Here is a 14,384-nt window from a genome sequence, read left to right as displayed (position 1 = left end):
AGGCGCCCCTTGGGGCCGCTGGTGGGCGTCGGGCGGCGGCGGCTCCTCCCCCGTCCCTCGGGCGCGTTACTCATTAACTGCGCTGTCCTGAGCGCCCGAGGCGTGGAGCCAGACCCAGGTTACCTGTCGGTGGGGCGCGCGCGGCCGGAGCTGAGGGCCCGGCTTGCGGGGCGGGTTGTAGAGAGACTTCGCCAACAAGTCTGGAGGCCGGCGCCGCGCGGGAGCTGGACCCGGCGAGGCAGTAGGCATGGACCGAGGGTCTTAGGAGACGGCGAGCCGGGCGCGGCGCCAAGGCGTAGAGGTCACCCTTGGGAGGTTTCGGCGAAACCTGGTGGGCAAGAACCGGCGCCTTAGGAGATAGCTCAGTTCAGCCTGACTTTTGTTTCGGGGAGTTGAGGCGAGCTGTTCAGACATAATTGTAATTACACTACCCTTCCAGCGTGGATAGCTCGTTCTGATCGCCCAGGGAAAAGAGAGTTTAATGGACTCGGGAAGTGATGGTGTTAGATGAAATCTGCAGCACGTGAAGAGTTGCCAGTTATGGGATTTAAAAAAGAAAAAAAAAGTCTGTAATGGCTAATGGGTAAAGTCTTGAAAATTAAGAACGCTCAGGTAATGATGATTCCAAAGATGCAGTTTAGTTTCGCGGAAATGTAGCAAATTCCGAGGCTACCTGTTTCCCACTTCTGTTTACCCCTCCAGCTTCATTTCAGGGTCGGGGAAGAGACTTCCTTGTAAGCTTTTGCCGTGAAATGATTACATAATTGCAGCAGAGGCCAGTAAGAGGATTAGAACAAAACTGTTGTATTGTAAATCTGTTGCAAGACCCGGTTTCTGTTCATTATCCTTATTTTGTTGTTCATGCCATTTTAAGGGGAAAAAATGGTGAATGACATATGAAGGAGAAAGGAGGCAGAGTGGAGAAAACATGAAGAATAGATTTGTAACCAGTCAGAGTAAATATTTGATACTGTTAAAAGATTTCACCACTTTGATGCGGCCTTGTGTTGCCGCTTGCTGTTTTATTTACTAGTGTGGTGCGTTTTGATAGGACTTTTCATGTTTAGACAGATACGTATCCCAAGTATGGTTTGTATGATAGAATCCTATCCTTGTGGAATATGTAGAAATAAACTTAGCGGTTATATAATGTTACTACAATAGTATATTTCTTACTATTGGGAGGGGGAGCTTTTCTGTCTTTTTGTTTTTGTTTTTCTATACCCACTATTTCGAGAACCAAAGGGCATACATAGACTGCAACTCTTCTGGTATATTTGGCAAAGAACTCATCGGTGGTATTGAATACTGCTAACTTTTCACCAGGATGAATATTTGATGTTCAGCTGCTTTGTGAATTTTCTGATAATTAGATCCAGTTGTAGGTTTTGAATTGGTGTAGTTAATGCTTTTTTAAATATTACTTTCCTCTAATTTTCACTGAACCCTCAACTTCTACAGCACACATGGACACACTGTGTGTGGGTATGTGTCTGTGTGTGTGTGTGTGTGTCTGTGTGTGTGTGTGTTGACTGTCTTCAGTGCAGCCTGTTGAACTTCCCTGACCTGGGATGAACCCGTGCCCCCTGCTGTGGAAGTGTGGAATTGTAACCACCGGACCACCAGAGAAGTCCACTGCAAATAGTTTTTAAGATGGAAAGATTCTTAGAAATCTGCTCATCATCTTGGTTTTTAATATGGCAAAACAAGAACGTGCAGGTTACAGTAGTTTTACATGTATTATTGTAATTAGTATACCCTCCCCCCTCCCTTTCTGAGCAGGACTCATTGAACCAATTTTTATAAAAAATTATCTTTTTTAAGTTTTAGCTCGGTCAGTTAAATCATGTGTATGACCTTGAGGAAATCATTTAACCTCTGAGCTTATTTTCTCCATTTGTAAATGGGGGTAGTGTTAGATTGAACAGTTTGGGGTTTGCCAGTATTCAGCTGTTTTCAATATGGCTCAGTCTAATATGAGCTTCATAATGGTGGGATGAGAATTAGGTGAGATGCTCCGTGTAGGGCGTGGAGGAGGGGAACAGAGCTCAACAGTGTGACGTGCACTGTGCTTGTTACTTCAAGTACCTTGACTCTCTAGTCCTTGGGACATTCCTGGCGTATAGGTGGTGGTATTGCATTTTATAGATCATGAAATCGAGGGTCAGAGAGGTGAATAACTTGCCTCTAGTTACTTAGTTGTCTGTAGTCCTATAGCTGACTAATGGCAGAGCCAGGATTAAACACTGAGTGTGACTGCCCAAATGGAAATCCTACCAGCCTTGCTCTTTCCACTCCTGAACTGCACCTTCTGTAAAAAGAGCTTTGTGACTAAGAAGACTGGTTAAAAAATAAACAGGTTTTCTGATGATGTGATGCGAGCACTGCTGCTACTACTACAGAGTCTAGCCCTTAGGGGGTATCAGGTTCCGGTCTGAGCATTATGCCAACTCATTTACTCTCACATTGACCTAGGAGTTAGGTAATACTTTATCCATTTAATAGTTGAGAAGATTGAGGCACTGAGAGGTTATGGAGCTTGCTCAAGGTCACAAAAGCTAATTAATGAGGGGACTAGATTAGGAGTTGGGCAGTTTTTCTTTGATGTCCATGCTCTTAACCACTCTACTTCTTCCTGTGTACATTATAATGCTGAAGAATTGGTTTTAATTTAGCTTTTATGAGATACTTAATATTGGTGTAATAAGTAATTCTTAGTGTATCACCAGAGATTTTTAAATTAGACATTTCATTGAGTGTCTACTTCGCAAGTCACAGTGGGGATTAAAGGAAAGACTGTAAGAAGTCTGGAAGGTAGACCGTGTAATCATTGCCATATCTTTTTGTAAGTTTATCAAAATTTAGAAGGTACCTTCACATACATATGGTGTTGTAATTTTAATGAGTGTCAGGTAAGACAAAGTGCTTAAGTAGTTGGAGAGTAGGGAAGAAAGAAGGAGTAGTTGGTAGTGATATTTGTGTGTTGAGGGAAAGCTTTGAGGGTAATCTGAGGGAGTACACCCTTTCACACCAAACCTTTGCCCTGTAGAGTGCGAATCAAGATGTAGTTCAATGAAGGGTGGTAAATTGGTTACTAAATTACTTAAATACATCTGATATCCTAAAAAGAAAATGTCTGAAGAAATTTAAAGACTCCTTTCTAGCTCTCCCTGATAGCTCAGTTGGTAAAGAATCTGCCTGCAATGCAGCAGACTTTGGTTTGATCCCTGGGTTGGGAAGATGCCCTGGCGAAGGGAAAGGCTGCCCATTCCAGGATTCTGGCCTGGAGAATTCCATGGACTGTATGGTCCATGGGGTTGCAAAGAATTGGACATGACTGAGTGACTTTCACTTCACTTGAAAATGAAAGTGAAGTTGCTCAGTTGTGTCCGACTCTCCAACTCTTTGCGACCCCGTGGTCGGCACTGTCCATGGCATTCTCCAGGCAAGAATACTGGAGTGGGTTGCCAGTTCCTTCTCCAGGGGATCTTCCTGACCCAAGGATCAAACCCAGGTCTCCCGCATTGCAGGCAGATGCTTTACCCTCTGAGCCACCAGGGAATCCCTTCACTTAGCTTTCACTTCACTTAGCTATTAATAGTTACTCTTTTTCTGTCCTACTGTCCTTACCTTTGCCACATAGTCCTTATGTATTTTTTTTTTTTTTATATTTCCAGAGCACAGAGCACATGCCTCTATTTTGGTATCATTTAAATATTTACATCGTATTTGTAAATGTTTGTTGACAGTAAGGTCTCTTCTAGTGAACACATGCTTTGAGGGCAGGCCTTTAATGCATCTTACCCCAACATATAGCTTTAGTATTGGGCCTGGAACCTAGTAGGTACTGTGCTGTTTGGTGATGGATGGTTAGCGAAAAGGATGTTAAAATGAGTTGAAACTGTTCTAGCAGTAGAAATGGAAGTGAGTGTTCAGAGTAGGGATTGAAGGGCCTAAGGGAAGGAGAGGTTACTTACAAGAGGTAGCATTAATTTGCCATCTCTGTGTTTCCCTTCTGCTTTCCCTTTCAACTTAGAGCTAAATGAGGTAGTTTCATAAACTTCAGTTGTATATAGAAAAAAGTGAAAAAGTAATCTTGATTTATCTTAGGATATCAGCAACACAAAATTAAATAGTTTTAACCATAAGCGAAGATTACTTAGAGGAAGAAGAATGGAAATTATTGAAATAGTTCAAGTGTGAGAAGTTTGTTGCTTATAATTGACAACTGTTGTAAGTATAAGCATAATGGAATTTGGGTAAACTCTACATAATAAAGTTTATGACTTGACAATCTAGTGGAAGGAAACTCCATGCAAGAATGTGAGAGTAGCTTTGACGCATACAGAAGCATACTGATGATAGCCTGCATGTGTATGCGCTCAGTCGTGTCCAACTCTTTCAACCCCATGGAATGTAGCCTTCCAGGCTCCTCTGTCTGTGGGATTTTCCAGGCAAGAGTACTGGAGTGGATTGCCATTTCCTCCTCCAAGGGATCTTCCCAACCCAGGGATTGAACCCATGTCTCCTGCATTGGCAGGCAGATTCTTTACCACTGAGCCACCTGGGAAGCCCCTTAGAGCCATTTAAGTAAGTGAATTGTCATTTGATGTGTCCAGATAATAGTTTTGAGTATTTGTTTGTGGGCATCTGATTGACAGATCAAGATGAAGTATAAAAGAACAACTAAAGTAGATTTGAAGAACAGTACGTAAATGTGGATTAATTAATTTCTTGTTGGGAAGAGAGTTAATTTGAACTCTGTACCTCAGAAAGACTTGTTTTTCCCTTCCTTTTTCTTTATCAAGGATAACTAAGGTTCCCTTCTGGTTTGTAAGGCAAACCCCTTTGTAGGCTCTTATTATTTACCCCCTCATTTATTCTTTTTTAAGTCTTTATAGATATCATTCATCTGTGTTGTGCTTTACCGTCTTCAGGACATTTTTACATTGACAGATAAGCCCCTTGATTTTCTCAAATATAGGCAGGGGCAATAATACCACCACCATTATAGATGTTGAAACTGAAGCTCAGAGAAATTAAGTGACATACCCTAGTTCACACAGCCAGTTAATAACAGAATCTGAATTAGAAATGTTTTCTGAAGCTTGTTTGATCAAATGCTCAGTTTTCCCCAAACTTTAAAAACAGTTTCTCCAATCTTGCTATGGTACTTATTGTTTTATCTCCAATTTTTAAAGGTGGCCTGGAATCACTGTCTCTGCTCTTCACTGCTCTGCTATTTATTACTTCCCTAAATAATCTTATTGCTTATTTATCCAATCAACATATACTTCAGTGCCTATTGAATATTTAATTGACCTGTATTCTTACATATATAAAATAAAGAGGCTTCCACTTTTAAGAGAAGAAAACTTGGAAAACAATTGTTTTTTTATATTTTTGTTCCAAGAATTTGTAATACAGTGTCTGCCAATGCAGGAGACACGGGTTTGATCCTTGGCTCAGGAAGATCCCCTGGCGAAGAAATGGCAACCCACTCCAGTATTCTTGCCTGGAAAATTCCATGGACGGAGGAGCCTCGTAGGCTACAGTCCATGGGGTTGCTAAGAGCCTGACAGGACTGAGCGACTTCACTTTCCCTTTTCACTTTCATGCATTGGAGAAGGAAATAGCAACCCTCTCCAGTATTCTTGCCTGGAGAATTCCAGGGATGGTGGAACCTGGTGGGCTGCCGTCTATGGGGTTGCACAGAGTTGGACACGACTGAAGCAACTTAGCAGTAGCAGCAGCAAGTTCTGAGAATTTCTGAAAACCTTTAAGAATCTGCAATAATGAACATTTTGCAATATGTCAGATTGTACATTTAATCCTGTGGTATTAGTAAATGGAAATTAATTTGTGGTCTATTTTAATGAGTGGGAAGATTGTGTAGCTTGACTGACCATCTGACTAATTTTTCCTTTGAGTTAGTAATTAATTTCACACTTATAAACATAGACTGCTTCCTAAAATGTAAATGTGAATTGTTTTTTGTTACAACCAAATATTAGTTTGGAAAATCAGCTTTATAATTTTAGGGAAAGTTAATGAGAAAATTATTTTTTATACACCTCTTTGTTTTTTCTTCCTTTATATAGTATTTGAATAAATCTTAAAATTTTCTAATTATGGAGAATTTAAAACAAAATACATAGATGCAAATATAGGACAAACTTCAAATTTCCCATCATCTAGCCCATCAACTACTGTCAAGCCTGCCCCATCTACTCCCTGTACTAGTCCCTCTCCTGCATTATTTTGAGCAAATTCCAGGCATTGTATAATTTTATCTGTAAATATATCATTCAGATCAGATCAGATCAGTCGCTCAGTCGTGTCCGACTCTGCGACCCCATGAATCGCAGCACGCCAGGCCTCCCTGTCCATCACCAACTCCCGGAGTTCACTCAGACTCACGTTCATCGAGTCAGTGATGCCATCCAGCCATCTCATCCTCTGTCGTCCCCTTCTCCTCTTGCCCCCAATTCCTCCCAGCATCAGAGTCTTTTCCAATGAGTCAACTCTTCGAATGAGGTGGCCAAAGTACTGGAGTTTCAGCTTCAGCATCATTCCTTCCAAAGAAATCCCAGGGCTGATCTCCTTCAGAATGGACTGGTTGGATCTCCTTGCAGTCCAAGGGACTCTCAAGAGTCTTCTCCAACACCACAGTTCAAAAGCATCAGTTCTTCGGCGCTCAGCCTTCTTCACAGTCCAACTCTCACATCCATACATGACCACAGGAAAAACCATAGCCTTGACTAGACGAACCTTTGTTGGCAAAGTAATATCTCTGCTTTTCAATATGTTATCTAGGTTGGTCATAACTTTCCTTCCAAGGAGTAAGCGTCTTTTAACTTCATGGCTGCAGTCACCATCTGCAGTGATTTTGGAGCCCAGAAAAATAAAGTCTGACACTGTTTCCACTGTTTCCCCATCTATTTTCCATGAAGCGATGGGACCGGATGCCATGATCTTCGTTTTCTGAATATTGAGCTTTAAGCCAACTTTTTCACTCTCCACTTTCACCTTTATCAAGAGGCTTTTTAGTTCCTCTTCAGTTTCTGCCATAAGGGTGGTGTCATCTGCATATCCGAGGTTATTGATATTTCTCCCGGCAATCTTGATTCCAGCTTGTGCTTCTTCCAGCCCAGCGTTTTTCATAATGTACTCTGCATATAAGTTAAATAAGCAGGGTGACAATATACAGCCTTGATGAACTCCTTTTCCTATTTGGAACCAGTCTGTTGTTCCATGTCCAGTTCTAACTGTTGCCTCCTGACCTGCATACAAATTTCTCAAGAGGCAAGTCAGGTGGTCTGGTATTCCGATCTCTTTTCAGAATTTTCCACAGTTTATTGTGATCCACACAGTTTCTAAAAGGTAAAGGCAGTTAGCTATAATACTGTTTCACACTTAAAAAAATTAACATTAAAATTTTTTTTAGGTAAGGATTACTAATTACAAACATCCACACTTTTTGATTATATCAAAGGCCATTATATTAAAATCAGGTTTCTGTTGATTTTATTTATATGCTATCCCTACCCTCCCACAACAAACTATAAGGGGCTGAATAAGTACTTATTTTAAATCCAAGCATAGCAGCAAAATAAGTAAGGAAATGATGAGAGCAAAGAGAATGTAGGGGAAAATAGAAAGGATGGCAGAGTAACAGCAAATGCTCATTTCAATAGCAGTGCATTAGAGAAACTTTAGTTTTTTCTTTCTGAAAGTAAAACAGTCATTCATAGATTAAGTAGGATTCTTCTGTTTGCATTGTTCTCTTCTTAAAATTGGCTGGGTAGGACTGCCTTAGAGATCCTCTGTCTTCATCTAACCTTTGTCTTGAGTCTTACCCCTAACCTTTTAAGATGTAGTGGAGTCAGACGCAGGTGCTGAAGTCAGACACACCAGGCTTTGAATCTTCCCTCTGTTACTGACTGTTTCACCTTAACAAAATTAATTAACCTCTCTGATCCTCAGTTTCTGAATCCATAAAATAGAGGTAAGAACCATTTCAAAGGGATGCCAAGAGCAATAACTAGAATAATGTATATATGTATATGTCACAATAAACAATGTAATAATGTAATGCATATGTGTGTATACGTAGAAATATAATTGAAGCTATTCTGAATGTTTTCATATATAGATATTAAATATATATGCCTTCATCCCCTCATTTGCAATGTGTGACCTTCATACTCTCTTGCCTAGTCTGTTGTAGTAGCCTCTTAACTAATTGCCTTTAGTCTCTTATCTCTAGTTAAAGTCCTTGGGAGTCATTTTTCTAATGACATCACAATTCATCTGTACTTTCTAAAATGTAGATCTGAGCACCTCTTCAGGATGAAACTCCAAGTAACATTTTCCATGTTAAGTGAAGCTTTTAATTATCTGTCTCATATCTGCTTCTCCAGCTTGATATTCTGTTCTTTTTTTTTTTTTTTTCTGGTTTCATTAGTGCCAAACCCTTATTCCTTGACTATGCTATATTATTTCCTTGCTTAGCTCATCTACAGACTCTTATTCAGCATTTAAAAATCTAACTTATATTTTTACTTTTCCTTGAAACATTGTCTTCCTCCTCCTCTCTCTTTAGGATTATCATTTAGTGGCCCATAATAGGCTATGCATCTTCTTTTTAGCCCATTTTCGTATCTGTATTCTTAGAACTTAGTACCAGGATTTGCCCTGAGGAGTCGAAGCTGACAATCATCCTTCCATTCAACTGGAATAAAAATAATTGATAAAATGATCAATTATACTAAAATAATATAGGTATAAAATACATTTAATAACTATAAACCATTAAGATTTTTCTAGGCATTCATTGAGTTGATACATGGGAAATTCTTAGTTAACTGACACATAGTTAACTTTCAGTAAGTATTGGCTGCTGTTTTTGCTGTGATAATGCTGACTTCTGGAAAGAAGAAATAAGATATAATAAATACTATGAATCAGAAGCAAATTGTTTTGATCAACTTTTTAAATTGGAGATCAGCTTTATTACTTAAAACTGAGTGATAATAAGGCCACTCAAGCTGTTAGTAATTCACCCATAAAAATTGAATGCTATCATCCTTTTTACTCATTTGTAGTGATCTCTGACAAGTTTAGTTTATGAATTGGGATAACTGCACTTGAAATTGAGTTATTGAGTTAACTTACTACTCACTTTCATGCATTGGAGAAGGAAATGGCAACCCACTCCAGTGTTCTTGCCTGGAGAATCCCAGGGATGGGGGAGCCTGGTGGGCTGCCGTTTATGGGGTCACGCAGAGTCGGACATGACTGAAGCGACTTAGCAGTAATTCTGAGAGTAGGGCTTCCTAGGTGGCACTGGTGGTCAAGAATCCACCCGCCAATGTGGGGAGTCATGGGTTTGATCCCTGGGTTGAGAAGATCCCCTGGAGAAAGAAATGGAGCCTGGTGGGCTACTGTCACTCGGGGTTGCAGAGTCAGACTCGACTGAGCAACTGAACACACACACACAATACAGAGAGTACTACTGCTTAAAACTAGCAGTTTATTTTATTCGTATGAGAACTTTGAATGCAAAACAAATCTTAATGCTTCCATTTGAAAGAGCAAAAGATTTTTAGATCATTGTGATTGGCAGCTCATTACCAGCTAAGTTACACATTTTATGGAAATTTCACATGCTTGAAAAAGGGACTACATTTAATCTTCAAATAATTTCCTTTTCAGGAGTGGCTGGAATTTAAACAGTGTTTTAATGTATCCCCCAGAATGAAAACATTGTACATAAAGGCAGTGCTCTGAGGTACTTTACTAAATGCTACTTGCATTTCTCTCTTAATTCTCAACCTGTGAGGAAGCAAACCAAGCTAGGTTTCCAGATGAGAGAAGATAGGCACACATTGGCCCAGTAATTTGATAGAAAAGGAAAAGTGTTAGTCGCTCAGTCGTGCCCGACTCTTTGGGAACCCATGAACTGTAGCCCATCAGGCTCCTCTGTCTATGGGATTTTATAGGCAAGGATACTGTAGTGGTTTGGCATTTCTTTCTCCAGGGGATCTTCCTGATCTAGGGATCGGACCTGGGTTTCCTGCACAGGACACAGGTTCTTTACTGACTGAACTACCAGGGTTCAAACCTGCCTCTCTTTGAGGTTTGGATCTTATGTTCCTAGTCTGTGCTCCAGTTTATGGAACATTTTCCACAAATGCTTTACTTTTACACCTTAGACATGCCTGAAAAGTCCTTCCAAGGGCTCTTTATCTTTCTCATTATTTCCTATTTCTTTGGGTTTACTTTTTTCTGGGAGTCTTTTCCTTCTGATTTATTTGGCCTTCTTGTGTGGTCTCTTAGTAGCCTTTGCTTATTCTTTGGCGTTTATCACACTGTGTCATTGCCTCTAATTGTCATTGTCTCCTACTATATTGATACTATTTGGGAGCAGAGATGATTTACCATCTTCTTTCTCCAGAGCCTGGCACATAGTAGACTCTCTGTGAAAACTCATTGAAAGAACAGTTGAATGTTTATAGGAAAAATAGAGTGGGTGTTGCAGGGATGTGAAGTGAACTGGCTCAGTTGTGTACGACTCTTTGCGACCCCATGGACTGTAGCCTACCAGGCTCCTCCGTCCATGGAATTTTCCAGGCAAGAATACTGGAGTGGGCTGCATTTCCTTCTCCAGGGGATCATCCCAACCCAGGGACTGAACCCGGGTCTCCGGCATTGCAGGCAGACACTTTACCATCTGAGCCACCTAATGGATTTTAATTCAACTTAAGGAGAAACATTTTTACATGAACCGTCTAACAGTGGAAAAGGAAAGCAATTCTAGTGGTGATAAGTGTGGTGTGGTTAAGAGCTAGGACTCTGAAGTCCCAAAAGCCAGAGATTTTAATCCTGGTTGCCCTGAGCTGCAGCTTCCTCAGCTATATATGTACTGGCACTATACCTGCTATTAAGTAAATGCTCAGTAAATAGATGGCATCACCGACTTGATGAACATGAGTTTGAGCACCCTCTGGGAGTTGGTGAAGGACAGGGAAGCCTGGGGTGCTACAGCCCATGGGGTCGCAAAAAGTCGGACATGACTGAGCAACTGAACTGAACTGAAGGGAGAAACAGCTCTGAAATCCTGTGAAATTGGTACTGGTAGTTGGATGACTTAGCTCCCCATACCATCCTTCTCCCCTGGATTATTTTGAAGCAAATCTAAGGAATTTTATTTCTTATGTTTTTCTGTAGTATCCCTAAAGGATAAGTTTTTTTCACATAACCATCATACCATTATTATCTCTAAAAACTGACAATAATTCATAATAATATCAGTAATATCCAGTGTTCAGGTTCCATTGATTTTTTTTTCATAATGTTTTTATAGTTGGTTAATTCAGATAATTCAAACAAGGTCCCCATATTATATCTCTTTATGTCTTAAGTCTCTTTATAAATTCCCACCCCCCCATTTTTATTTATGGAAAAAACCAGGTGATTTATCCAGTAGAGTTTCCCAAAGTCTGGGTTTTGCTGTTTTTGTCCTCATGGTGCTATTTTTAATATGTTCTTTTACCCTCTGTTGGGCTTCCCAGGTGGCGCAGTGGTAAAGGTGTGCCAATGCAGGAGACATGGGAGACTCAGGTTTGATCCCTGTCTTGGGAAGATCCCTGGCGTAGGAAATGGCAGCCCACTCCAGTACTCTTGTCTGGAAAATTCCATGGACAGAAGAGCCTGGTGGACTGCAGTCCCTGGCATTGCAGTGAGTCGGACATGACTGAGCCCGCACACACTGTGCTCTATATTTCCTACAAACTGATAATCACCTAGAGAGTTAATTGAATTGAGGTCATTTTCTTTTTATTAGGGGAGGGGGTCAAGAATACTTCATGAATGGTGGTAGTGTTCTTCTCTTTTTTACCACATAATTCTCATAACTTATGATTTTCTCCCTTTTTGTGATATTAAGTCATCAGTGAGTTCAAGTACTGTCATTTTGATCCATTAATTATAAAGTCCCCCAGATTTTACCTTAGGGCTTTAATAGTTGTTGATAATTGTTGTCTAGACTCATTGTTTCATTAAGAATACAAAGTTATTAAGCGGGACTTTTTGAAAAGAAGGACTTTTCCTCATAAACTCTTAGTTCTCTGATATATTGGAAAGTCAGGATAAATACTGGATTCTTTATTTTACCAGTTTTCAAAATAGTGTTTTGGTTACATGGTACTGATCAAAAGGAGTCAGTGAGATTTATTTTTGTTTGCTTTATTTTTAGTATAATCATGAAACCTTGAGCTTAAAACTGGGTTTTTTTGTTTGTTTGTTCTTAACAGAGATTGTCCTTTTTGATGTTCAGGTTGTCCCATCTTTGGTTAGTGGGAGTCCTTTGATACCTCTCCAGTAGTCTTTGATAGCTTTCTTGCTTCCTGGTAAAACAAGATGTTCCAAGATCCTTTTGTATATTACTGCCCCGGGCCTGGGATCAGCCATTCCTCAGAGTTGCCACTATTCTTTTTTTTGGTAGGATATAATACTGCTTTGGGCATAAGAGGTGCGCATTGCTCCTGAGTTGGTTACTGCTCTTATACCTTTTCAGCAGATAAAGGTAGGCATTTTTATAAATAGAAGAGATTTTCCTGGTATTTCTGATTCAAATTTAGGACTTCAGAGTTTTAAATTCCTTGATTTTGTATTTGTGTCTCTTTTCTCATATGCTGAAAATTTTAGTTATGAATGATATTGTTTAATCTTATACAATAGTTTCAGAATAGCAGTATCAACATTACTAATACGATTACTGAAAATAGTGTATTATTTTTTAAATTTCCTTTTGTTCTTAGAATATATGCCACTGGGGATATACAGTTTTATTACTGTGTTTTAAAGTCATTTGAAATAGTTCTTCTCAATGTTGTAAAGTACCAAATGGAGCTAGATTCATCTTCTATTTTAAAGATTTAAAAAAAAATCTAATTTTGCCTTATGTACATGGTTCCAAGTTCAAATTCATATCTATAAAGTAGGGTACATTTGGAAAAGTCTAGGTTTTACGCCTGTCTCCTCTTCCTGTTCTTGCCCTTTTCCTAAACATAACTTTTTTTAAAATTAATTTTTGGTGTATCCTTCTATTTCTAAAATATAAGTACATAGAAATATATATAATTATATACATATAAATTTGTATGTTCCCCTTTCTTATATAAAAGGTAGCTTATTATATACTGCTTGTTTTTCAATGTCAGTGTATTCTCAGGTTTCCCTCATAGCAGTATGTGGGTATTGCTCATTTATTTTTATAGCTATATAGTGCTTCCTGATGAGGATGTGCCTCTGTTGGTTCAGTCAGTCAGTCTTTTGCTAGTGCTGTTGGCCTTATGAATATATCTTTTCTTTTTTATTTTGCCCATTTATATTTGGGATAAAGCCCTGTCAAGTGGGCATGCTGGGTCATAGATTCAGTGACTGTCATTTTGTGGATATTGTCAAATTTTCCTCCATAGGGTTTGTGCCATTTTACATTTCCAGAAATGCAAATACTTTCCCACGATGATTCAGTGAACCTCTCAGGTATATAAAGGTGAATTAGGAGTATATGAGATCAAAGAAAAAGTATCATGGTTCCTGATAAAATGTCAGTGTTTAATGAAAACCTTATTTCTCATGTTGAGTGAATTGATTGATAAACTATATTCACTTGAATATGAAATATTCAGGTTTAGATGTTTGCTTTTGTGTTTGTGTGTGTATTATGAACAATGAATGAAAAATATTATTTTAGGGAAAGGTAATAAATTAAAATTGAATGTTAAATACTTTAAATTCCTTGTTGATATGATCTTCCTTTTGGCATAGTGAATATTTTGGGTAAAAAAAGCAAAGTTTAGTTTCATTTTAAGGACTGAAATTACTGTTTACTACAATAAAGAAAACATTCATTGGATTTGAAATTTGGTATATGCAGATTTAATAGTTAGGGTTTTGATTGTCCATATACAGTTGTCCCTGAGTACCTACCCACAGGGCATTGGTTTCAAGACTCACTCCCACCCCATATCAGAATTCCCGGATGCTCAAGTCCCTTATATAAAATGACACAGCATCAGCATGTATCCTATGCACATCCTCCCATATACTTAAAATCATCGTTTATAATCCTGTAGTAACTGCTGCTGCTATTGCTGCTGCTGGTAAGTCACTTCAGTCGTGTCTGACTCTGTGCGACCCCATAGATGGCAGCCCACCAGGCTCCTCTGTCCATAGGATTCTCCAGGCAAGAACACTGGAGTGGGTCGCCATTTCCTCCTCCAGTGCATGAAAGTGAAAAGTCAAAATGAAGTCACTCAGTCGTGTCCGACTCCTAGTGACCCCATGGACTGCAGCCCACCAGGCTCCCCCGTCCC

At 39.5% G+C, this 14,384-nt stretch overlaps 1 protein-coding gene across 4 annotated transcripts in view; it reads left to right on the top strand.

The window, feature by feature from the left end:
* The first annotated feature begins 95 nt into the window (after nt 1-95).
* Nucleotides 96-14,384, top strand: part of RAB3IP (RAB3A interacting protein) — a 56,536-nt gene continuing 42,247 nt past the window's right edge. The window contains exon 1 of one of the 4 annotated variants that reach the window (XM_010841528.1): nt 96-331. The gene's annotated coding sequence lies outside the window, so the exon portion shown is untranslated. Of the gene's footprint in view, nt 332-358; nt 613-11,719; nt 12,590-14,384 lie in introns of those variants that run through there. The other 3 variants (XM_010841524.1, XM_010841526.1, XM_010841525.1) reach the window with 3 other exon arrangements.

The sequence above is a fragment of the Bison bison genome, unplaced genomic scaffold (assembly GCF_000754665.1).
Source record: "Bison bison bison isolate TAMUID 2011002044 unplaced genomic scaffold, Bison_UMD1.0 scf7180017864163, whole genome shotgun sequence".
In the NCBI taxonomy this organism is placed as follows: Eukaryota; Metazoa; Chordata; class Mammalia; order Artiodactyla; family Bovidae; genus Bison; species Bison bison.
The sequence above is the reverse complement of the archived record's forward strand: the minus strand, read 5'-3'. Positions and strand labels throughout refer to the sequence as shown.